At 35.9% G+C, this 27231-nt stretch overlaps 1 protein-coding gene across 2 annotated transcripts in view; it reads left to right on the forward strand.

Moving 5' to 3' along the window:
* The first annotated feature begins 1051 nt into the window (after positions 1–1051).
* Positions 1052–27231, forward strand: part of LOC5571028 (titin) — a 49867-nt gene continuing 23687 nt past the window's right edge. For both annotated transcript variants that reach the window (XM_001659416.2, XM_021852527.1), the window contains exon 1: positions 1052–1973. The gene's annotated coding sequence lies outside the window, so the exon portion shown is untranslated. The remainder of the gene's footprint in view (positions 1974–27231) is intronic.

Raw genomic sequence — 27231 nt, forward strand, 5'->3', positions numbered from 1 at the left:
TTTTATTTCGAAAATAAAGCTTAAAAATCCATTTTCACAAAAATCGTTTTCTTGATTTTTTTTATTTTTTAAAGTAGACAAAAAACGGAGTCTTTTGCACAGTGGGTCAAGATGGAGAAATCATGGACAAAAAAGTTATGATTTTTTGAAAAAAGGTGAATTTTTGAAAATGGTCATAATAAACTTTTTAAATAATTTTGAACTCGATTTTATGAAAGTACGCAAAATTTACAACAGAAAAGGTACACGGAAAAATCAGGCTAACTTTTACCGTTTTAAAGATACAGCGATTTTAATACAAAATGATGATATAATTTTCAATTTTCGGTCATTATAATATAACTTAGAAACGGTTTGTCCGATCAGTTTGGTGTCTTCCGCAAAGTTTTAGGTTATTGTTGGGACTATCTGGAAAAAAATATACACTGTAAAAAAAATGTTGTATTTTTTATATCGATCGAAAATAAAGCTTAAAAATCAATTTTCTCAAAAAACGTATTTTTGATTTTTTTTTTTTTATATGTTGAAGTAGACAAAAAATGAAGTCTTTTGCACAGTGGGCCAAGATGGAGAAATCATGGACAAAAAAGTTATGATATAAAAAAATAGGTAAATTTGTTGAAAATGGTCATAATAAACTTTTCAAATGTTTCGGTAGCAATTAGCAAAATTTTCTCAAATACCTTTTTTTGTTGAAAATTTTGCGTACTTTCATAAAATTGGGTCGAAAAGCATGGTTTTTTCAAGCACTGAAAAGTATTGTTCTTGGAGCACTGAGAAGCACTGTTCTATTGCTTTAGGTATTTTTAAAAAAATTCCAGGAGCCGAGAAAATTTGTGTACTCACAGCCCGAAAATACGATGCGCACTGTATGAAGAAAAGATATTTATCGCATACCTCTAGCGTTGGTCACTCGGTGTGTGACAAAGTCGTTTGTCTCAGCCATCGACGACAGTCCGAGTGCACTGTCTGATGCTGTCCGGCTACGGGAGGAAAACTCGCGGAAAGAAATTTATGAACCAACCGACCTGGGATGCTGTGTGCTGGACCACAACACCGAACCTAAAGAGGGGCGAAAAGTTTAATATAGAGCAACCGATCCGGGGGTCTCGAGACCATTTGGCCGTAGTCTTCGGTGCCAAACGCGTGCACTGAGTTGGCATTCCGTACCGATATAGTGTTCGCGTTGTCGCGATCGTGATTGTCACTCGCCGTCGCCATTCCAAAAGAAAAGGATCAATTTCTCCAGTCGAGCTGAGGGTCTAGACGGGATCACGTCACGATTGATTGGCGCGCAATCTGCGCTAATGAGGCACGATCTTTGAAAATTCCACCCATATCGGAGGAGAGGCTTGGCGGGCACGACGCGTGCGTGTGAAAAGTGTCTAAGATTTTCGGACCCCTGCCTCGGTCCAGACTGTGGAAGTGAGCGAAGAAAAACAGAAAAAAGGCAGTTTTCAGTCACCGTCAAGAGTGAGAGTGTCGTCGGTGGTCTCTGGCGAGAGGTCTCTGGCACAGCATCTGGCCCTCGCAATCTCATATCGATTCGAGATCGCGCACGGTTCGGAGGTGAAAAGCTTTTCCTCTTCGGTCGGTCGGGAAGGTGGACGGATACGCGATTAGTGCTCGTGTGAATTCCGAAACATTGTCTTGGAAGAAGGACGGACCCCAAACCGAGATTGCGGGCCCATTGTGGGTAAGGTTCGACCGGCAAAGTTCATTCGGTGTGAAAGGGGGAATATGATTACCAGTTTCTTCTTTGGAAAGGTCGCAAAGTGAGATTTGGAAACAAGTGCCCGGCCATTGTCGGTGTCGGTTTTGTACACGCAGATTAGAAGGTGGATTGTCAGCGGTTTGTACCGACAGAAGAAGAAACGATTGTGCTGCAGTCAGTGGATGGATTATGAAGTGTTGAATAAGCGTGTTTCAAGAAAACGTGATTCGTGGAAAAGTTGATGAACATATTCAAAAGGGTAAGATATTACGTGGGTGCTGTTGAATGTATCGTAAAAGAGTAATTGTGCAGTTTCATTATAAAGGGGTATTTAATTAATAAGTTATGAAGGAAATGAGTGTTGAAGTATTTAATTGATGGAAAACGGCAGAAAGTGTCGATTGGTGATATGAATTCAAATGAATAACATTGGAAATGAGTGATAATCTATTCAATTATCGGCACAACCAATATTCTCATAATAGTAAACGAATGATAATTTGATAGTTTTTATGGAATCGTATTTTGATGTTACAGAATTGCGGATATTGGCATTGAGAGTTTTGATTTTACACATGCTTGAAATGATCTCAGAACTTCATTTTCTTGGTTAGATTATATACTGCTTGTGGGAATCGACTAATTGGAGAAAATACAAAAATGCGATGATCGAATGGCCTTATTGTTGGTATGGTGCTCACTGAGTTCTTAGTTTCAATGGTTGTCTAAGCGAGTATGACATTTTTAGTTCAATCAAGTCTTTAGTGAATGCTGCGATACTATAAATCATACTTTATGAAGTTAAGCATTTTAAAGGAAGTTCGAAGTTATTGAGTTCAAATCTTCTAAGTTTGAAGTAAAGATAGTTTTTTGAATATTTAGAATTCATAGTTATTGTGCAGCTATATATGAAAATAACTAGTAATTCGTTCTTGTTAAGTATGAGCCAATATGAAAACTGAATAAGCTCTTTGGAATAGTAGATAATTATACCATCAACAGTGATTCAAAAAGTTCTGCCATATAAAACTTTTTTTCCATTAGAGTTTTTTTTTATCATTTTAAATTTAACATTACTTATTTCATCAAAGTGTTTTGTGTTAGGCAACACTATCATCTCAATCATAGAACTTAATTTGGCTTTTTCATTCTGACGTGGCAGGTTGTCTAAAAATAGTAAATCACCTGCACTTAAACTGAGGGTGTCTGTTAGTTCCCAAGCAGCCATTCGGTTGATTCCTTGTATAAAGGCAGCTGATCTGGTGATACTTGAGTAGCATCCACGGGCGGCCAATCAAGCTCAAGCTCAAATTTGTTACTAACATATTAAATTCCAAGCAACATGTTTAGCTATTCATATACCACAAGCTGTTGTAACCACCATATTCATCGTTAAAACTCATTTAGAAATATTTTAGTCCCAACAACCTTAATAAAATTTTGATTAACCACACTACAAGAGATTGTTAAGACTATTCCCTAAAACCGTTTCTAAAATTTCTAATTTTGCAGCGTATGAAACTCATGTGGTGTACTACATACAACATAGATAAGAACTACTGTATATTTTTGTTGAGCTAATCTAGCCCAAGGCTTCTCAACCAGTGGCGACCTAGGGTACCGTGACTAGTTCTCTTGGGGGTCTGTGAGCCATTGAAAATAAGTTTCATATCCTTGATTGATGAACAAATTTTAGGAATGTGCTAGTTGTTTTTCAAGGGAGAATTACAACAGAGCTGCAAATTTTTGAATCTTACAAATGTTTTTGAACTATGGAGATACTGGGAAATTATGAATGTCATTCTTTCTGTTAAAAAAACGCAAGCCATATGATCTTTTTTGGAGGTATCCATGGGAAATTCGTGGAATATTTGCTGATTATTATTTTGCAAAACTCTGACGGTTATCGGAGGGATAAGAAACACTTAAATTATGTAGTGCTCCTACAAAAACCATTTGCAGAACTCTTTTAACTCCATTGCAAATAACCCGTAGGGTCAGTGTTCCCTTAGTGGACAGTCCCCTATAGTCGCACTAGTGGCTTTTTACGGCTGTTTTGTTATAAATCTTTTCAAAATATTTTTTGACATGAAGGTCAGGAGCTATTTATCTAAGTACCATTGATACACAGCTTGATTTTGTTCAATAAATGATCGAAATAATTAGTATTGCTTAAAATTTGAGCTCCCTTGCGCCTATAGTAAACCTATTGTTCCTATAGTAGCACTACTGAGAGAAATTATTTTTTATTATACGAAATAATTAATGAATTACGAACTTTTTTTACATCAAACGAAAGCTTTTGATCCACACTTTGAAGGAAAAATATAAAAGCTTTGCAAAAATACAGTTTTGATTAGTATTTTGCCAACGCCGTGATGCTAGTGCTACTATAGGAACAGAAATTAGAAATAGTGCTACTATAGGCACATGTATTCCTATAGTGGCACAAGCGATAATAAATACAAACATATGAGTTTTCGTAGTTTTCATATTTTTCCCACAAAACCAAGATAAAAAGCATTCAGATGATGTAAAAATAATGACGCTAGTGTTATTTTTCGATTTTATATGAATATTTGTTCTTAGCTATGCGGCTATTGGTACATCGACCCTAATTGAAAAAAAACCCAAGGGCCTTTATCTTACTTGAGCTGTATGATTTTTTGATGGATTTTGTCAAATCGTTTAGGTAAAGTTTGCATTGCTTGATCCGTTGAATCTGTTACATGCTCCTTTGTGGGCGAGCGACGGAATCCGGATCGTGTCTTGCTTGCATAGAAATCGCATTATCGGTATTGCTCGTCCATGTGGGGCTCAAGTATTCATTTCAAATTGCATATTTATCGTTTTCCTTTCCCATATCCAAACTCCCAGTGCTTTCTTATGGAAGTGCAGAGGACTCATTGGCTTCTATAAAACAAGTTACACGTCAACATTTATCTCCCATCCCCAAATTGACCTGCATTCGGACGCAGATGGCGCCGTTATTGTTTATTCTAATAATGAGATCACCAGTACTTACACATTGAAGATGCTACCGATCCTGAGTAGCGTCTGTTGGTTCCATGTTTAAGTACAGCTGCTCTGGAAATAACGGAGTAGCAACTGCGGGCGGTCAATTATGTTCATGCTCATGTTTGCCATTTAATTTTGATGTTCGTCACCGTGAAAGAAAATTCAAATTATTGTACCTGATTTTAAATAACAACTATTGTTTTATTAAATTTTAAGAAAATTAAAGTCGCCTTACAACATTTTTCGCAGAATTGTTGCGCAAAAGTTTTCAAAAATACAATTCTACATGTTTCATGCCTTCTTCAAATCACAATTTGACATTGAAAATTTTATATAACTTTTCTTCCTACACAAATTTGTTAGAAAATGGGATTTTTAACTTACAATACCGTCGTTGGGGGTGACAATGGGTCAAAAAAGGATATGTACGATTTATTTATTGAATAACTTTCGCAATTTTACTCCAATAAACTTCACATTTGGTGTGTATCTACTTTGATGGTACTTTAACAATTGTCCAAAAAAATGATAGAAAAATATTTATTCACCGCGGCGCTATGAGTGAATAAAATATGACCCAATCTCACCCCATAGAGGGGGTGACATTGGGTCACTGTAATTGAAATAATTTGTGTTTGAGAATATGATTGAAAAACCATTCACAGCTGAAAAATATTGATGAAATACGATGCAAACAAGACGAAAAGACATCTAAGATGTTTCACAAGTATGATAAACCCACTTTATACAACAATTATAGCAAACAATTGAAGGGTTATGAGAAAAAAATATGTAGCATTTATTGTCAATTTTCTACAAATTTTCTTGTTTTCCCCTCAAACTGTCTTCAAAGTCTCATTCCCATTGCCATAAAGCCGGTTCCCCAAAGGTTTTCAGAAACAGTGATTATTTTGAACCTTCGCAAATAGTGAAATTTCGGTGCGACAAACAAGTTGCGCACGAACAACAGTTGCTGGTTTGAGAAGTTGTTAAAATGCGTTGCATTTTTTGTTCAATGCACGGAATTCTCAACTAAACTTGTTTGATGTTTCAGTGATGCTGTATTTAGAAAGAATAAACACATCTTAATGAAGAAAGAGTACACATTGCACCGTAAAACGCCAAAAAAATTGACTTGAGATTTCATTTACCATCGTTCTTCCTTGACCCAATCTCACCCCCATTTTTAATGTTTTAGACACCGTACCGAAAAAAATGATTTTTTTGTGGAAAAATCAAATAGATTCCGGAAAATACGTGTGGAATGTAATGAAAAGACTTTCAACCTCCTACTAATATAACAAAAGAGAGTAAAGTACATGCGTGATACTTTGCACAGGAGAAATTTAATGTAGTTAATTTTGTCTAGTTTCAACATACAAGTTTGTTGATATATTTAACATAAACTACTGTTACTTAACATGTATATTGTGATTAATTATGTGTAATAATATGTTCCCTAACATATTAATAATAAATTTTAGTAATATCAGCGTTATTAGCTGAATTATTTCATAAATCATATTTTTCCGTTTTGACCCAATCTCACCCCCCAGACCCATTATCACCCCCATCGACGGTACTTGTTAATCTAATAATTTACCTGTAGTGTACTGTTGGGTAGATACATTTGAGTTATTCCAACAAAGTATATTAGAAATTTAAAGTTTTTCAATTTTTCAAACGGACGTTCATGTCAAAAATTGTCGATTTTTTTTATCTCTGGAAAAGCAAGACCGGTTGAATAGCCTTCAGATTTGTTGGAACAAACCAAAAAAGTTACACGTAAATGTTGAGAATAACTTTTTCAGAAAGTTGACTGATAGAAAAATATATGCTAAATATACATTTATAAGAAGCTTTTGTAAGATTTATCTGGATTTTAAAATTGATACAAACTTGGCATTATTCGATTTGTCAGAAAAGTATGCCAACTGAAAATATTAGTTAAAAGTATTAAACGAAAACGATTTCTTGAAGAGAATTTCATATTTTGAAATCCCGAGTAACTGGATGCTCAATTACACTAGTTAAATACAAGTTAAAATAAAACGGGCTTTTTAACAACATAGTAAGGTTTTCGGCGTCCTCGCTATTTGTTAAAGAGTATTTTATATTAAAAATGTAACACTGTTACAATGTTACATTGTTTCAGACCTTGTTCAAGTCACAACCTTAGGCTGAAAATTTCATAGAACTTTTTTACATCATTGAAATTGTTAGGAAATGGTATTTTAAATCTTTTTTCTGTGTTTTTTTAACTCAATTCCGATTTGCAATGTAACTTTCTGAAGCAATTCTAGTATTCAATTTCACCAGTTCGATGTCATTTTGAAAAAAATCTCAAAATTATTGGCAAATAAAACAATGGAAGCAAATTGTACGGTAACGTGGTCTCAAATGACACTTTAAGAATTTGTTATATTTTCCCATAACAAGATCATCATTTTAAGGCCATTCAAAGTGGTAACAATGAATTCACAATATTTGCTACATATCACTAAAAAAATACCTTGAATTTGAATTTTTTCTCAGTTTTAAATTGTGTCTAACAGTTGGTTGAAAAATGGACCTTGTTCAAAATGACACAATGGCTGGGGAAAAACACCATTTATATGGAGAACCAAGGGTCAGCAACCAAGCTTCTCCATGAGTTTGGTCTGTAGCATGGAAACGCATATTCGTTAATAAAAACAGCGGAAAAGCTTACGATTTAGACAAAAAAGTGACAAATGATTAAGGTGAAGATGAATCGAAGCCAAAAGTCAAATTTTTAAGAGCGCTAATCTGGAGAACCAGACATCCGTCCAAGCTGAAAACTTAATGGATTGGTCACCACCAGCAAGTGACCAATCGATTAAGTTTTCGGCATAAACGGATGTCTGGTTCTCCAGATTTGTGCTTTTGGAGATTTTAAGTTTGACTTCGATTCATCTTCAGCTTAAATTGTACCAGAAAATTGAAGGAAAACCTATGAATTTCCAAGGCTTGTAGCAGAAACTCATAGGTAAACACAACTTATGCCACTTACCAAGAATGGGGGGGGGGGGTTTGGTCAAATCAAGTGTGACAAGCCTTTCGCAATTTTCGGAAGATTCAATAAAAAAAAACGTGACGAAGAGGGAAATGTGGCCCAAAAAGTTGAAATTTAGCGTTATATTATTTATGAACTATCCCTGCTGTTTCAAATGGGTAACACAATTATCAGTGTTTTCTCCTCTTACTTCATTCTATTTAATTTTACAGTAGATATTTTGGGCTTAAAGGTAATGCAGATAATCATGACAGTAGGTATTTCAACCTATTCGGCTTACAAATTCATTCGACCTTCAGGCCCATCCGAACTGTTTACCGTTTTCGGCCTAAGCCATTTGCACATATTGGCCTTCGGCTTAACGACCTAACGGTATTCGGCATAACGGGATAGTCGGGCTATTTTACCCCATCAGTGCGTATTGGATCATGCTCCCCTATCTTCCATTCGATTCATAAGGACACTTTAGAACCATTGAAGTTCTATTGACAACATCGATACTAATGCGCTTCATGTACGAAGCTGTCCATAAACCGCGTGGTCTTTTTTTTTTAATTTGAGAACCATTCTCCCCTTTGCTTTCTTGGTCTCTTGTCCACAAAAAAACCTAAAATTTGTATGGACCTTGGTCTGTGGTCCCAACCTCCCTCATAAATGACCACGTGGTTTATGGACGGCCTCTACTTCTCTACTTGAAGAGATGTTTTCTTGTGGAAGACATCAACCAAAGGGCATCCAACACGACGAAATATATAGTTACAAGATGCTGGTGGCAGGTGACCGGTGCAAGAGCCTAGATTGTGTTCAAAAAAATTAACAAAACGGAAATAAAAAAATTGACGCATTCAAACGTTAATTTTTGAATAATATTTTTGGTGGACGACAAACTCATCAATGACATCCGATGAACAAATAAATTTTGTGCAATATTTGATTAAGAGATCGTCTATGATTTACGTAAGAGCTTTGAGCAGTGGCGTACCCAGAAAATCGCTCTGGAAGGAGTTTTTATCAAAAATCAAATTCATGAGTAAATGTTATAAGTTTGACTTTTGTAAGCGAGGAATATCCATTAAAATTAAGACCTTACAAAGCATGTTTATTGGATTATCATAAAAACAACTATAACATTTTTCCTTGACACAAGTGTGTCTAGTGTACGATCTCCATTGTTTATCTGTTTCAAGAGAATGTTTATACTAGAAGCTGAAATTGGTCTTGAATACTTTAGCGTTAAGCTTTTTATCAATTTTATGATTTTCCATCAAATCTTTCCATTAAAAATATATATTTTTGAAACGTTTTAACGTTTTTTTATACTTTAGAAATCCGATATGTTCGTGATTTTTTTTTAAATGCTTCATTTAAACATATTTTATCATAGTACATCAAAAACAGGTACAGGTTGGAGAAGAAAAATTAAAATCTGCGATAAATAAACTTAAATATCATCTTTTTTCGTTGATTTATTTATATGATGCAGTGGCGCTGCCAGAAATTATTTGTAGGAACATTAGGGGTCTTGAGAAGAAAAATAAATTTATGACTAGCATACACAAAAAAAAACTTTTTGAGTTCCATTTTGTTACCTGCCTCATAAACTATAAAACCATTCATATTGTATACACCCGATTCTGTTTTTGCACGGGGGATGCGTACCGTGCAATAGTTATTTAGGCAACAAGTTCCAAATGATGATATTTTCAGCACGAGTTGTACATTTATCCAACGAGGCTCGCCGAGAAGGAAAAGCAAGCCGTTATGTTGATCAACTTCGCAATGAAAAGTTGATTGATTTACAACGGAATTGCAAAACAAAGTTTTCAGTTCAAAATTTCAAAAACCGTGCAAAAAAAGTAACACCATTTCTCGAAGTTCAATGCAAAAATAAGGTTTTTGCGAAAAAAAAATGTATGAAAACTTTTTTTGCACGGCCGTTTAAAAAAAAAATCCGTGCAAAAATAGAATCGGGTGTATTGCTATACTATGTTAAGGAACAACAATTCTTAAAAGCGAAAATTTTGTTATCAAGAATATCTAAAAAAAAAAACTGTTTTCTGGACCATAGTGCATTGCTACGACAAAATTTCTCGAATTTAAAGATCCGTACCTGGACTGGAAATAGATATCATCATTGTTAATGAAAATGCGACACAAAGGTTTGCATATCTCATCTACTTTAGCCGGCATCTGAGCTCTATCCTAACTGGAGACCCAATCATGAGTGTTTAAAAACTGCGTTTAATTGAAAAAAATACTACTTTTTTTTAATATACTTTCATAATCCCTTCCATATATTTTTTTAAAGTGAAATGTTTTTAATTGGTTTAATGTGGCGTAGCCAAAAACCTTTTTTTTAATTAGAAGGGGCTTCATACTAGAGATGGGCAAAACGGCTAATTTTAGTGAACGTATACTATCCGAATCACTCATTTTAGTCAACCGAATCTTTTGCATGGTTCAGTGGCAGCTCACAAAAGGAAGAGCTAACTGAACCGAACGAACGGAAAAAGAGCGGTTCGATCCTTGTTGCGCGTCGTACCTTTCGTATCTTTTGCTCTCTCATTGTTCGTACATTCTCTCCCAGAAACTCTCGATATGATCGGCCGATTTCTCTTACTCGAACCAAAAGGAAGAATGGTACATTGCCATGCACTTTTCTCTCTTTCTTTCATCTGCCTGTATGCAAGTGGGCGGGTAAAATTTATTGTTTGGCTACGTATGCCGAAAGTGCGGAGCACGTGACAAGTGTTATAATAAAGCCGAGTAACAAACGAATGAGAATAGAGGAAAATATTCGGTTCGTTCTTTTCTCGGGTATTTTTTTATCTGATCCGTGCTGATCAAATGAACCGACTCTCGCCAAAAAAGAGCCACGGTTCACTAGTTCTTGTGAGTGATCCGGATCTTTTGAACGGCTCCGTTTCTTTTTGCCCATCTCTATTTCATACCAAAAATTTATTCCAGCTTATTGGCTCTGGGGTGGTCTTAACCTTAATCCGTATCCACCCGGCAAATTGAAAAAAGTTTAAAGTTCTGTCATTTCGTCATTTTTTTGACGAATTTTGATCTTTTTAATTTCAATGGAATTGTCAGGATGTCTTATTTTTTTTTGTTAAACTATTGGAAACTCTGAAAGTGTTATTTCGGTTACTGAATCATATTGGGTAAAAATGATCCAAACTTACATATACCTCAACATATACTCTGCTTGTTTGTATAAATCTGATTCCAGCCAAACTTGTTTTTATAGTTCCAACTACGAATGTTATGTAAGAACAAAATTAGACAGTTGGGCCAATTTTGGTCTTGGGTAATTTTACGGTTAATAATCGGGCCCCCGTGGAATCGATTTTGTTTTCCTTCATAACTGTTTGGATGTCAAACAAGCCTAGAACTAACTCAGAGAACGATAAATAATAGACAATACATCCTGCGTTCGGAATCTCTCCATTTTGTGAGAATCTTATTCACAGCAAATTAACTGGACCTCAATATCCTTGGAATGAGTCTTCTTGACCATGTCTGGGTAAGCTTTTGAAGTTTTGAAGTTTTGCATCCTAATGTGACAGTTTAAAATAAGAACAAAATAGAGCTATTTTTAGAACGGTTCCAAGAAAGCCGATTGTATACACGAAAAAATACCCAAGACCAAAGTTGATCCAAATATCTTATTTCATTCTCACGTGAATTCGTAGCTGAAACTATTAAAAAAAGTTGAGTTGTAGTCAGATTTATACTAATAAGCTGAGTAAATCTAGACAAAAAAGGAAATTTACCCGATCTGACCCGTGACCCTTCGGAATAACTTTTCAAGAACATTCAATCGTTAAAACAAAAACCTAAATATCCAGACAATTCAAATGGCAGAATTTTTGTACTATTTTCGATTTGTATCTGGCCATACGGATTAAACACCCTTCCAAGAAGTTCTGTGCAGCGTTTGTACACCAATGAAATTTGTGTGAAATTTTTATTCTCCCTGAAATCGTTCGTTTAGCTCAGTAAACGATAAACAATTAATTGTTTCGCAACACTGATGTTGTCTTATCTCTACGGGGCGCCATTTCTTTTAAAACATAATAAAAATTAAATGGTGAATTTATTCATCTCCTATGAACCTGCGTCACAGATCTGTATTTCTTTCTATAATGACCAAAATTAGGCTAATCGAGCAATCAGTAAGGCTCCATTGTGTGCGCTTCGGTAAGCTCCCCGTTTTGAATGAACGTTTAAAAAAAAGCCTATTTGCATCGTTCCGTAAATTAACCATTTCGTCTTCTCGCGCGCCTCTACGTTTCCACCACTTCATTTCATACCTGTGTGGTGTAAAATCATCAGAGCAGGTCCAATAGAGAAATTCATATATGGCCATACAGATGTTAACCAGCCGAAAACGGGCATTACGCAATTTTATACGGCTTGTAATTGTGTGTTGTTCCTGAATGCAACTTTGGGCAGGAACACTGCCCAATACGGGTGATAATCGATTTCCTGGAACTGTGTGTCCAACAGCCCTACAAACACATGGCGCTTTAATATCGATGATTTATTGGGAAATAGTGCTACGAATGCATGTGGCGTTTATGTGTTAAGAGTTTTGCATAATGATGATGACGATGGAAGAAGGAAAAACCGACTAGTAATTCACTGCATTGGTCATAGTAGATTTCGTTGGTTAGAAGTACCAAGAGAATTTGACAAATCGATTTCTAAATTGAGAATAATTTTATAAATGGGACTCAAATAGTCGTAGCAGTAAACGTTAAGCTTTTCAGTAAACCATGCCAAGTGGGTTTGAATCTTCCCGGTCGAGGATCTTTCTATGTTGGAAGCTTTCTCGACATCCTCGGGCATATGGTCTTCCTCTAAACGTCTGTTCATGGACAGGTTTTCGAATTATTTTGAAACAAACATCGATCGCCAGAGCTGCAATCAATAATCTTGCTATGCCACCTCCATGTATTTTTCAATATAATTAGATGTCTGTGAAAAAAAGTGAATTTGATTTCTAAATCGCTTATTCATTTTGAAAAAAAAACAAAGCTCAAAATCAATTTATCAACCCTCTTTGCAGAAGATAACCTTTAAAACTCAAAACTCAAATATCAATTGAACCAACCGCCTTCATCTGTATATTGATGTTCAACGACTTGTTGCTGCCGTCAATTATGGACAGTAACTCCAACCAATCCATTAGACATTGTTCTCAATCTCCAAAACTAGAGCTCTATCGCAGCAATGCATAACTTCTTTCGCACTTCACACTCATTTTGGCGAAACAACTCCAATGCTCTATCACTGCGTTTCAATTTGTATATAAGTTGATACACATAATCAATTTTTTAGCTAGAAATAAAAGAAGGCTTTGCGAACACCTGATATACACGCTTGAGCTGAAAAGCCGCCAAAGAGCGTCATCGTCGCATTGCTACTGGCTGTTGGTCCAAAATGACCGAATAATTGATATTATGCAGAACGCCCGAACCGCAACTTACACTTGACGGCGTGAGAAATCCGTTCAAAACAAGCGTCGAAGATGAGGACGCGACGCACATAGGAGTGGCAGGACGAATTTCGTGGCCAAAAGTCATAAATACGTTTAGTAGGTCTGTATTCTTATTGGAAATTTGAAAAGTAACAGGGATATGATCAAAATTAGAGTCAGCGTCAATAACCAGTTGGCTACAAAGCTTACTACAGTCGATTGTCCGAAACTTTTAATTTTGGCTTCAAAACTCGATTTTTTTAACGTTATTATAATTTATACAAATGTTGTATAAATGGGGCCTTCCTTAGCCGAGTGGTTAGAGTCAGCGGTTATAAAGCAAAGCCATACTGAAGGTGTCTGGGTTAGATTCCCGGTTGCTCCAGCATCTTTTCGTAATGGAAATTTCCTTGACTTCCCTGGGCATAGAGTATCATCGTGACAAAGAAAACTCTCAGTAAATACCTGTAGAAGTGCTCATTAGTGCTGAGAAGCAGGCTCCAGGCTGTTCCAGTGAGGACGTAATGCCAAGATGAAGAAGAAGACAAATTTTGTTCTTAGCTGTTTTTTTCAGATCGATAACGTATTATAAACCAAATTCAGCATTCCCTGATACACATATATTTTTACCTATCTATACATGAACAAAACTAGTAAAATATTAGGAATGCGTTATTTTTGCCATGATCGTTTAAATCTGGAACACTGTGGACCGGTGCCATTTGGCTGGCGGCAATCATCAACCGTCGCTGCAGTTTTCCATTCCGTTAATTGAAAGCAAAAGAGATCAATTACAACGTTTTTGCTTTCCGCCAATGGGTCACGAAAGTCAGCAGTAATTACAAGTAGTAACCAGGCCCGTCTCGGCGACCCAAAGGTGAAATTATCCGACCAAACGGTGAAGGTGTGGTGGGGTCTTAATCGGTGGTGCTCGTTTGAGGTTCATCACTTCGAGAGCTGCTACTCATCGCATGCAACTTTGCCCAGGCGGAAGAAATAAACAAGAAGAGATAAATCGCAAAGCCCGTGAAGGGGGCAAAGTAAAACACTGGCTCTGCTGATGAGGTGAGGAATTGCAGTTCAGTAAGTCATTCATTAAAGGTTAATTGATTCGATGCCTCCAGTTGTTCGGAGGAGGTAATGCCGAGAGGATTCCCTCATTATACTCAATAAAGGTTGGTGCCGTGGGGTTAATGAGTGGAATTCGTATTCGCATGCTTTTGTGAAAAATACTATGTGAGGTGGATTGAGGCGAATTTGACCAACCCAGGTGAGTGGACAATTGTTCTCCTATTGAGCCAAACCTGCAACTGAGCGGTTCCATTTGAATTCGAATGTCGGTTTACTTTTGTGTTTTTTGATTTGGATGAAATTTTGCACATGCTTTCTTTATGCCCAAAATTGCCTTTTTGCATCATCGGCTCGCCATTTTGACTCTAGCCTTACTTTTGAGAAGGGCCTAAGAAAAAAATCCCTAATAATTTTCAACAAATTATAACTTAGAAACGGTTTGTCCGATCAGTTTGGTGCCTTCCGCAAAGTTTTAGGTTATTGTTGGGACTATCTGGAAAAAATATACACTGTACACATTTTCAAAAATTCACCTATTTTCAAAATATCATAATTTTTTTGTCCATGATTTCTCCAACTTGACCCACTGTGCAAAAGACTTCATTTTTTGTCTACTTTAACATATAAAAAAAATAAAAAAAAAAACAAAAATACGATTTTTGAGAAAATTGATTTTTAAGCTTTATTTTCGATATATAAAAAATTACAAAATTTTTTTAAAGTGTATATTTTTTTCCAGATAGTCCCAACAATAATCTAAAACTTTGCGGAAGGCACCAAACTGATCGGACAAACCGTTTCTAAGTTATAATTTTTTGAAAATTATTAAGGATTTTTTTCTTAGGCCCTTCTCAAAAGTAAGGCTAGAGTCAAAATGGCGAGCCGTTGATGCAAAAAGGCATTTTTGGGCATAAAGAGGGCATGTGCAAAATTTCATTCAAATCAAAAAATATAAAAATGAAATTTGGGAAAAAAAAGTCGTCATGTTCTGTGGAACCGCTCAACTGGATTGCTATATAAATTGATTCTTTAGCAACAAAGGTTATTTGTAGGGGTTGTATGGTTGGCACAGCGTATTCAAGAATACTATATCCATCGTGATAATCTAGGTTTTTAAATTTCCTTTGGTAGCTGTACTGAATCATACTATTTGTTTTCTATTATTTATAATGTTATTTAACTGAAAATAATGGAATTTTTGAATTAGGGTAATTTACGGCTTCGGCCCAATCGACTATTATCGGCAACTGAATTTGAAACGCCAAATACACAGTGTTTTTCTATCAAAGCACACCAATGAAAACATTCAGATGATTCTTTGTTCTATCAGCTTCCCGCGGACGATATTTCCGAAACGGAACAAACAATATAGACAGAGAAGTTACCATTTCTAACGAACATACTAAAAATGCGGATGATTTGGAGCTGTTGAAGAGATTCGTCTGCAGTTCTTACAGGAAAGCTGCCGAAGAGAATGAGGCTCCCGACTGACAAGAGATGCTGGAAGCGTTGTAAAGACGTTTCCAATAAGCTTTTACCAAGTTTGTCGGTGTGAATCGATAGGGGACTGAGCAGCGCATACGTAATTTGTCTGCCTATGTCCAAGAAAAGAGATGCGTGGCATCGGCTTAGACTACTGAGGATACCTAAATTCTCTTATATTGAGTTGTTTTTTAAACAACTATTAAAAATCGTCGTTCTCTGTTAGAAGTGTCATCAGAATTCCTAAACTCAGGTGGTGATAAAATTCAATATTTATTGAAAGGAATCGTTCGATTTGATTCAGAATTATTTCATCTTCGAAAAAAAAAATCATCTTGATTCATGAGTATTGTAGGGATGGCGACCAAACAAAACACGCGGTTGAACTTACGACGTTTCATTTTTCGCGTCTGAACGTGTCGGTTAGTAAACTCACAATGACACAGGAAGTGTGTCAAGAAAATATACAAAGGTGGTTTTCAAAATAAAACACACTGAAACAAAAAATTGGAACGGAAACACGATAATCGATAAACGAACACAATCGGGAATTGACGGAATACACTTTTGTCGAAAATCAGTCATAAATCTAACACACGGAATATTACAACTCGGCCATTACTGACCAATGATCGTCTCGATCATGACATAAACACACAAAACACAAACAATTACGGCAAACAATTAACATATGACAAGTGTTGCTTTCCTTTAGTGCATCTCATTTTTACGGAGACCTCCAGTCTGCCCGTCTCTTAATACGAGCAGCTTCAATTACTTATACCGTCATAAGGACGTTGAGTTATCTGACAGTTCTCAATATCTCTAAAAACATGACGATCATTTGGCAGTGTCTTATGAATACGATATGGGCCTCGATATTTGGAACTGTTAATGCCAATCGTAGTATCAACGTTGCGTATAACAACATATTCGCCCTCAGTAAAGCTATGTGGTATTGCATGAGTTTTATCAAACAAAGAGAAATTTTTGTTCTGAGAATTTTCTAAGTAAAGGGATGCAAATTCACGCAACATCGGTAGATCCCGGATTTCTTCCGAATTTGACCTATCTTCCAAATACTCGGACGAACTGTCAATCTCCCGTCCCCTTTGACCAACACCGAATAACAGAATGGATGGAGTTTGATGCGTACTGGAATGAACGGAGTTATTCATAGCAAATTCCACTTTATTCAGCATTTTGGTCCAATCGGAATGTTGAACTGGCTCAGATACCTTACCCAACATAGATTTGAGAACACGATTAACACGTTCGACCTGCCCATTTGCTTGAGCAGAAGCATCTTTTACGTGTTCTACATTCTTTTCCAACAAGTAAGCAACGAACCCCAGAGATGTAAAACAGGATCCTTCTTCTTCTTCTCTTCTTTCTGGCGTTACTTCCCAACTGGGACAAAGCCTGCTTCTCAGATTAGTGTTCTTATGAGCACTTCCACAGTTATTAACTGAGAGCTTTCTTTGCCGATTGACCATTTTTGCATGTGTATATCGTGTGGCAGGTACGAAGATACTCTATGCCCTGGGAATCGAGAAAATTTCCATTACGAAAAGATCCTAGACCAGCGGGATTCGAACCCACGGCCCTCAGCATGGTCATGCTGAATAGCTGCGCGTTTACCGCTACGGCTATTTGGGCCCCAAAAAACAGGATCCTCTATCACTTATAATTCTACGGGGCCGTCTATAACACTCAAAGTAATTATCTAAGCAGGTGCAAACTTCTCTTGTACTCGAAGAATTTACAGCATACAATTTTACATATTTCGTAAACGCATCAACAATCACTAGAATGTGTTTCCTCTTAGATACAATCAAAGGAAATGGACTAAAATGATCAATATGAACAGTGTCGAACGGAAAAGGTTTCTTTGGAATGCTATGCAAAACTCGACCACCATCGGAATTTGAATCGGAATACATAATACAACGAACACAGTTTTTGACGTATTTTCAACTTTTTTCGGAAACCAATAGTGCATTCTCAATTGATCTAAGGTCTTCGTTATACCCAGATGACACAACTTTTCATGAACATAACGTACAACATGAGTTTCCATTTCAGCAGGAACATGAAACAAGACTTCCCATTCGGAGTTGTACGGTATACCAATCCATCGTCCAAAGTAAAATCCTTCACAATACCATTCTCAAGCTCTTCTCTTAATTTGAGGATAATCGGATTACGTCCTTACGCCAACTGCAATTGAAAGTCGATATCATCTGGAGTAATCCTGGAAACAACTGGATTTTGACTGACAGGAATACGACTTAGTGCATCCACGTGATTCATTAATTTACCGCTGCGGTGCTGAATGGTTCAAATGGTGATTTTCAAGCTCCAAAGCCCACCTGGCGATCTTAGCATTAATGCTTTTCTTGCTTGAGATCATAGCAAGAGAATTACAATCAGTAAAAATTCGGAATGGAATACCCTCTAGGTAAATTTGGAACTTACGCAGAGAATAAATTATTGCTAATGTTTCCAGTTCAAAACTGTGCTAACGGGATTCAGCAGCTGTTGTCCGTTTAGATAAATAAGCAATCGGATACAATTTGCCATCTACAACTAGACATGAGCTGATACTAGTTTTTCACGTAATGCAATGAACGAACGTTTGCAAATATCATCGAACTCAAACTTAGAACCTGGTTTTTATCAAATTACGTAGTGGCAATGAAATAGAACAAAATGATGGAACGAAGCGGAAATATGAAAATAAACCGCCCAGACAACCAGAAATCGCATGAAAGTTCACGTAATAACTCGTTTATTCATACAAATTACATCAAACCCACAATACACGGTGGATAAAATCGTCAGATTGATAGATTTCCTCGCATAAAAAAGCTATTTACTGAGTTCATTTAAACATATTGTTTCGTTCCGTACACTCGTACAGATTAAGTCGAATTAATCCATAGCAGCTGTCAAATCAACATTTGTTATCATGAGTTAAGTCGCATAAGATCACAGGTTAGTTCGGTAGAATATTTATACACTCGCATTGTATGTTATTATTCATTATGCACATGCAACGCCTCCACTTTTGTACGCAGAAGGTTTTTTCGCGACATGTTATAAGTGAAATGTTGCACATATAAAGCCTCCAGAGGATTTTGTTATACGAACATTTTGGTTGTCTGGGCGACACACGTACTCACTTCTTTGGCATCAGATGGAAACGGCATACCGTAATCCGGCGTATCATTGATCAACGGGGTAACATTGATCGGAATGACCCATCTCGTAAAAAGTTCGTATCATCATTTATTGATGAAATATTTCCAAAGCAAAAGGTTTTTTAAGTATACCCGAGCAACACACATGTTATAATTATATATTATCAACTTATATATGACTAGTTTTGGTCATATATAATTTAATAATACACAATTATATGTAACTTGTGTGTTGCTGGGGTACTGTACAAGTCGTAGTGACGAAAAAATGAAATTTAAAGAATATCTCTGTCATTGTCTCGCCGTCTGATGACAGTGAGAGAAGCATCTATGTAAAAGTCAATACACGGTATTTAGATTGACGCTTTCCAGCCCTGACTGTGATGGATTTAAAGTGGACGTTAGAAGCAAGTTAAAGATACAATCACGAAGTACGAGGAAAGAGACGGGCCTGGGATTGAATCCATGACCTTCTGCTTATGAAGTAGAAGCGGTAGCCATTAGACAATCACCCCCGTCTATAAGTACGAGTACGCTGCGCAATACTATATCTCAGTTTTGGCCCATGGTAGTCATAATGTTGGGCAGGCCTGTTCTATAAAAATTGTGAGCAAGCAAAATTCGAGCTATTTTTATTCGAAAGTAATACATTTTCTTGAATGGAACAATTACCTAAACATACCATTGGAAAGGTTGAAAAACGTAGAATGTTTTAGTACGCTCCTTTAAAACAAAACTGATGGAAATGTCACGTACACCCGTTTACGTTTTGAATTTCAGTTCATAATACAAACAAAACATACAGTCACCGGAATCGCACCGTCCTATTACGATAGACCTTCACGACCGCCATAAAGTCCCGCAGGCGGTCCTACCGAAATGCCTTACGTAGTCGTAGGCTTAAGCTTTGTGATTTCGCCAAGCGACCAACCGGTGACCAGGAGAGGGTGATTACCGCACACTGACCTCCGGGCAGAGGGTTGGCCACCAACAGGTGAACAGTAGGAAATTTGTGCGATTGAAGCTTCTCCCAGCGGACTTTTCTCAGCGTGAACACTGTCGGAACGTCTAGCAGAATTGCAACAGAAAGGTGGACAACGAATTTAAATTCGCTACATTACCGAATCATGCTCCAAATAGTGTTTCTAAACATGAGCTTTGTATTCATTTTTGTTATCTAAAATTATATAATGTTGCCATTACCTAAATAATATTACTATGGAAATTTTCAAATAGTTTTAACACATCTCATTATTTAAGCATCGTGAATTAAGTCTATTCAGTGCACTAAACAAAACAGCAGAGAGGAGTGTCACCAAACACACACCTTACTGCTTCCTTAGCCTAACAACCAGCAAACAGCACCGAAGGAAACATAAATCGGAAAGAAAAGCCTTCGGGGTACATTATGTTGGAGCTGTTGCTCGGTTGGCCTTTGCTTTCCGTTTTTTGCCGCCCTTTTCGCCTCACTGAACTCTTACCGCATGTTAGCGCCTAGTATCACCACTTGTAGCCGTCCAAAGATACCATATCTACAGCATGTGCCGTTTGTAGTTTGCTGGTGCACTTTTCTGTCTGAGCCCTGTTGGCAGTAGTGATTTTACCCTTTTTTTTATTTTGTTTTGCTCACTTCCATTCAGTCAGTGTGTTATGTCCGATATTTATGTTTCTATTTGCTCACGTTTTCACAGAGAATAGGTAACACACGCGAGTGTTGCGCAGCATTATATGTATGTGCCTTTCCCACTGTTGGCTGTCGCTCGGATGTCGATAATAGTTGTGTAAATGGCCGATAATGGCACTTTGTTGGATGTAAGACAGGAGACGATGGTTTTTTTTGCTCGAACTTGAGACTATATCTATGGGAACTAATGAAGTGTGATTTTGGAGTAACATGATGATGGTTATTGAAAATACTCGAACATGTTCGTCTGTTAAATGTTCCTCGTTGAAGTGTGAGGACCTAAGCACATTTGACTTCAGGTATGAGATTTTTCTTAGTCTAATGGTGAAGTTCGCGGCTACAAAGCGAAATCATGCTAAACGTGTAAGGGTTCAATTCCCGGTCGGTCTACGATATTTCCGTAATGCAAATTTCCTTGACTTCCCTGGGTATAGAGTATCTCTGTGATTGCCACACAATATATGAATGCGAAACTGAAAACATATTCAATAACTGAAGAAGTGTTCTTAGAACATTAAAAAAATCAAGAACTTAAGGTTTTTAATGTTTAATATTTGATTATTTACTACATTAGTTCACTACACTTTTTTATATTAAACTTTGGGAGGGATTATTAGAGTATGTTTAAAACTACAAATAAACTTTAACACTTCACTTTTTGCAAAAAAAAAAATAATATACTAAAATCACTAAGGTGAGCAAATACCTTTAAACTCTAATATGTGTTGCTTATCTTGACAGATAGGCCTATTTCGTCTGCGACTTACAGACTTCTTCAGTGTCGAGTGCTTCAAGTCGAGCACTCGACACTGAAGAAGTCTGTAAGTCGCAGACGAAATAGGCCTATCTGTCAAGATAAGCAACACATATTAGAGTTTAAAGGTATTTGCTCACCTTATTGATTTTAGTATTTTTTTTTTTTTTTTTGCAAAAAGTGAAGTGTTAAAGTTTATTTGTAGTTTAACATTAATTCAGCCATTCCATGAAAAACCGATCTAGTGGGTCACCGAATTTCGTGAAAATTTGCTATTTTGTTCCTTATCCGAAATAAGGAAACACGAGTTTTTTGGATTTTTTGATTAGGGTGACTATTTCCGAAATAAGGTGACCAGAAAAATCAGGGATGTATGTGTTTTAGTTTTTGAGATATTTTTTTTTGAAAATAAAAAAAAACTCATTTTTCATCGGCACACACTGTAGGTCTCAGTGCATTAGATTTTTTATTTTTAAAAACATCATAACTTTCGAACAGCTCAACCGATTTCCTTTTTTTATGGAATGAAAGCTAAAGATTTCAACACAAACAATTTTTATGAAATTTTACATTTTTCCTGAAAAATCAAAATTTGTAGCCTTCATTTCGTCCAAAAAGATTGAAAATCGGTTGAACGGTCCAAAAGTTATAACTTTTTTAAAGTTAAAATTTTGCAAAATCTTTTTTTTCTGGTCACCTTATTTCGAAAATGGTCACCCTAATCAAAAAATCCAAAAAACACGTGTTTCCTTATATCGGATAAGGAAAAAATAGCAAAGTTTCATGGAATTCGGAGACTCACTAGATCGGTTTTTCATGGAATGGCTGAATTACTTTATTAAGATGATTATAAAACGAAGCCAAACTTTGAATTTTGAAGTGCACAAGACTGGTGAATCTGACAACAGTTCGCTTTGAAAATAAATCAAATTGCTTGCTTGTTGGTGGTGACCAATGCACTATGGTCCAGGAATCAGTTTTACGCGGAAAGATGCATTTTGAGCTTTAGAATGAAACATTAGACAAAAACGGTCTTCTACAAAGTTGTTTGTATTAGTTAAGCCCTTTGTTTGATGTTATTGAAAATTAGGGTGGACCACATTTTCATAGAAATTGTGTAACTAACTTTCTTATTTGTAGAAATTATATTATACATGCTTCAGCAAAGTTGTAGACCATTCAATTTCAAGCAACTTTGCCAAAAAAAGTTTTTTTGTATCTCTTAAATTGACCGATTTAGAGCTTTTTTCCTACGGTGACATAGGGTGGTCCGAACAAAACTGGTTTTCTGGCTCTAGAGTTTTCAATTCAAATTTCTCATCAAAGTAGTCTATGAAACACTTTTAGAGCATTCAAAAGACAAAATAAAATTGTATATTATATCAAAAAATTACAGATGTGTTATTTTTGTAACTCGAATAAAACGTTTTGAAAATCAAATATTTTTTATCACAAAAACTTTAATAACTTTTGAACTAAAATAGATATCAACAATCTTTTTGCATGAAAATTTGCGTTTTGTTAAGTTCTAAAAGTCGTTCATAGACGACTTTGACGAGAAAATAATATTAAAAAACTAGAGTTGAAAAACTTATTTTTGTTGGACCACCCTGCGATGATTAGGAAAAAATGCTCTAGATTGGTCAAATTTCGAGCTACAGAAAAACTTTTTTTGGCAAAGTTGATCAAAATTTCAAGTTCTACCGCTTTGCCTAAGAGCATATACCAGTATTTTTGCAAATAAAAAAGTTGATTATATGATATGTGTGATATTGTGGACCACCCTAGTTTCAAACCACACAGTATGTAAGCTTACATTTTTAGAAACAATTTTGTAGAAGATCATTTTTGTCTAAAATTTCATTTACATGCCCAAAATGCAAAATAATAAAGAAATACCGTCAAGCTACCATTCACAGTGCATTTAAGAAAAAAATGTACTTCAAAAAATTATACAACTTTTCCAAATAATTTGGAGCTTACTAGAATACCACTACGTAGCGTGAAATTATATCATAATTCAGGGAAAAATCTAAAACTAGTGATGCATAATAAAAAAATACTCAAAAATTATGTTTGAAAATGTCATGCTAAGGTCGCCTCATACCGTTCTATGTCACCATTTACCGTGCACACTAGTGCACCATTCACCGTGCGTATAGTTTTCGTCGTGATTTTATTTCGTATCTTGAAAAAACGTTGTTGATGGAGCAACTATGTTGCTAGTAGTGTGCGTACTCATTTTTAAGAGTATTCAAATCTTCATTTACAATAAAAACCATAAAAAGTTTAGAAAATGGCTTAATAATTATTTTTTCACTAAAATCGTTAAAGGAGGTTTGACTGTATTGTCAAAGCCATTCCATATTCCCTAAAAAACTAAATATAAAGTTGTTGAATCACGATATAACATTGAATCTAGTATTACCAAATAATTTCATGCCTTTTACACTAATGCACGGTAATAGGAACCATATATATTGAAGAGGGTCCATTCACCGTGCATTGGGGTTTCGACTGAGACACAATAAAAATTTTAATTTGCATAAAATCTCATTGCTCATACGATGAAATACATCTTACTAATAGTATCCACAGCAAAAACTAAATGGAATTTTGAAAAATTTCGTACTCTAACGTTTAAATTAAAAATGTGAATTGTTGGCGTTTCTACTAAGAGTGTTGGAAAATCTCATTATCAAAAAGAATTCAAATGATTTTGACTACATAAACTAGGTTTTTCAAAAAGCTTTGTGACAAAAACTACTTCATTTAATCAGTTTTATGTTATTTTGCTGACAAAAGAATAATTTGTGAAAATTGTATGAATATTCTGTAGGAATTTGTATATGTGCACGGTGAATGGAGGCCGCACGGTGACTGGTGACTTAACGGTACATACTATGAAAATCTTCAAAATAGTTTTAGAGTCCTATCTTTCTTATTTCGCATTTCTCGTCAAAGCGGTCTATGAACGACTTGAAGAACTTAACAAAACGCAAATTTTCATGCAAAAATATTGATGATATCTATTTTAGTTCAAAAGTTATTAAAGTTTTTCTGCTTAAAATCCTTTGTTTTTCAAGGCATTTTATTAGAATTACAAAAATAACACATCTGTAGTTTTTTGATATAATATACAATTTTATTTTGTCTTGTGAATGCCGTTAAAAGATATTTTTTATACTTGGCCCAATCAGAGATATTCACAATCAAAGTAGGCATGATTTTGAGAGAAAAACAACAATAACTCCTAAACGGAACGAGATAGCGAGTTTCTTCACTCACCAAATTACGCATTTTTCAAAGCTCTAAAAGTGTTTCATAGACTACTTTGATGAGAAATTTCAATTGAAAACTCTAGAGCCAGAAAACCAGTTTTGTTCGGACCACCCTATGTCACCGTAGGAAAAAAGCTCTAAATCGGTCAATTTAAGAGATACAAAAAAACTTTTTTTGGCAAGGTGCTTGAAATTGAATGGTCTACAACTTTGCTGAAGCATGTATAATATAATTTCTACAAATAAGAAAGTTAGTTACACAATTTCTATGAAAATGTGGTCCACCCTAATTTTCAATAACATCAAAAAAAGGGCTTAACTAATACAAACAACTTTGTAGAAGACCGTTTTTGTCTAATGTTTTATTCTAAAGCTCAAAATGCATCTTTCCGCGCAAAACTGATTCCTGGACCACTGTGCAATGGAATACATTTTTAACGTGGAGCCGCTCTTAGGTTCTCAAGTCTTGTGCTCTTGAAAATTTGAGGTGTGGCTTCGTTCTATAATCAAAAAGTGGATAACTTTTTAATCGTTTGGACTACAAGAAAAAATACACTAGAAAAATATTTAATATTTATCATGAAGAATTCAAAAATAAAACTTAAATATTAAATAACAAAAAGAAATAAATATATTTCTTAAATTTTTGGCATAGAATCTCATTAGGAAACAGATATAGTTTCATAATGGAGAAATTTGTATTGAATTTCGAGTTTAATACAAAAAATATTAATAAATAAATGAGTACGGCCATTTTCATTAGTTATTTGGGATTTCCTATTAAGAGCGATACATTTTCGAGAGTTTAAGACATATTTCTCTCTACTGACTTATTTTCCTTGATGAAGATATGGATTGGGAATAACTAATAGAAATTTTATTACATCTGAATGAACACCTGAAAAAGTTTCCGGATGAATTAGCGAAGCAGTTTCTTAAGAAACTTTGAAAGAAAATTCCGGAAAAACTTCTAGAAAACTTTCTTTAAGAATTTCGAGAGGAACTTACGGATGAATACCAAGATAAAATTTTGGGATAAACTCTACCGCAACTTCCAGATGAACTCCTACAGTTACTTCTTAAAAACAACTCTTGCAGGAATTTTCGGAGGAACCACTACAGGAACTTCCGTAGGAACTCCAACTGGGACTTCTGGAGGAAATCCAACCGGAGCTTACAAAGGAGCTTCCGAAGTAACTCTTAGAGGAACTTCCGAACGAACTTCTTCATGACCTTCAGGAGAACTTCCAGTGAAACTACCATAGGTACTTCCGAAGGAACTCTTATGGGAACTTCCGAAGTTACTGCTACAGGAAATGTCGAATAAAAAAGAGCTTCCGGCGGCACTTTCAGTGAAACTCTCTCAGATACTTCCGGAGGAACTCGTACGGGAACTTTCAGAGCAACTCCTACAGGAACTTCCGGAGGAACTTTTGCAGTAATTTTCAGAGGAACATCAACAGTAATTTCCTACGGAAATTTTCAGAGGAACTCTTACAGGAACGATCGGAGGAACTTCTACAGGAACCTCTGGCTCAACTTTTACAGGAAGTTTCAGTTGAATTTCTACAGGAACTTCCGAAGAATCTGCCACAGGAAATTCCGGATAAACTCCTACGGTAACTTCTGGATGAACTCCTTAGGAAACTTTTGAAGAAAATTCCAGAGGATTCATCGAAAGACCTCAAACTAATTTCCCAGACGAACTTCTTGAGCATCGTCATAATCATAATCTTCTAGAAGAATTAGCAAATCTGCCAAAGGCGCTCCTTAAATAATTTCTGGAAAAAAAATTCTGGAAAAAATTCTGTTAAACTTCTAAGATAAGTTTCCGCCAGGAATTGCAGAATAAACTAACGGAGGAATTCCAGGAACAAACTTCTGTTGACAATCCTAAAAAAATTGCTGAACGATTTTCCAGAGGAGTTTCTGCAGATACCACTAAATTTTAAACAGACATCAGAAAGTTAAATGGTCCGGCAGCAGCTATTGGATTTTGGCAAAACAGTGTAGTTAGGAAGATGCAGACGTAAAACCATTTTATTAGCTGTCAAACAATATCACCATCATGTGCAGTGTCCCAGACCATCTTCGCCCTCCATCGCTGCTAGCAAACAGATTTGTGAGAAGTTATCAAGCTAGTTTCGTGAAAGAGCAATCGACAACAGATACATCTTTACGTTGCGGTAGGCACTCCAAAAGTTTCTCGAATATCAAGTTTTTACGCACGAGTTCAAAGTGACGTGTGGAACTATGAATCAAAAGCTAGAGTTATGGTAAATTATGCACGAGAATTGTCTTCCCGGGAAACTGACTTGACCGATCAAGACAACAGTTTATAGTGCACAGTATTGTGTGCTCTTGCGAAACTCCTCAGATAATTTGCAGAGGAACTCTTAGAAGATCTACCGGAGAAACTCTTAGAAAAAAGTCCAGAAGAAATTCTAAAGAATCTTCTAGAGGAACTCCAGAATTTGTGAAACTTCTGGAAAAAAAACTAGG

This window comes from Aedes aegypti, chromosome 3, assembly GCF_002204515.2.
Source record: "Aedes aegypti strain LVP_AGWG chromosome 3, AaegL5.0 Primary Assembly, whole genome shotgun sequence".
Classification (NCBI taxonomy): Eukaryota; Metazoa; Arthropoda; class Insecta; order Diptera; family Culicidae; genus Aedes; species Aedes aegypti.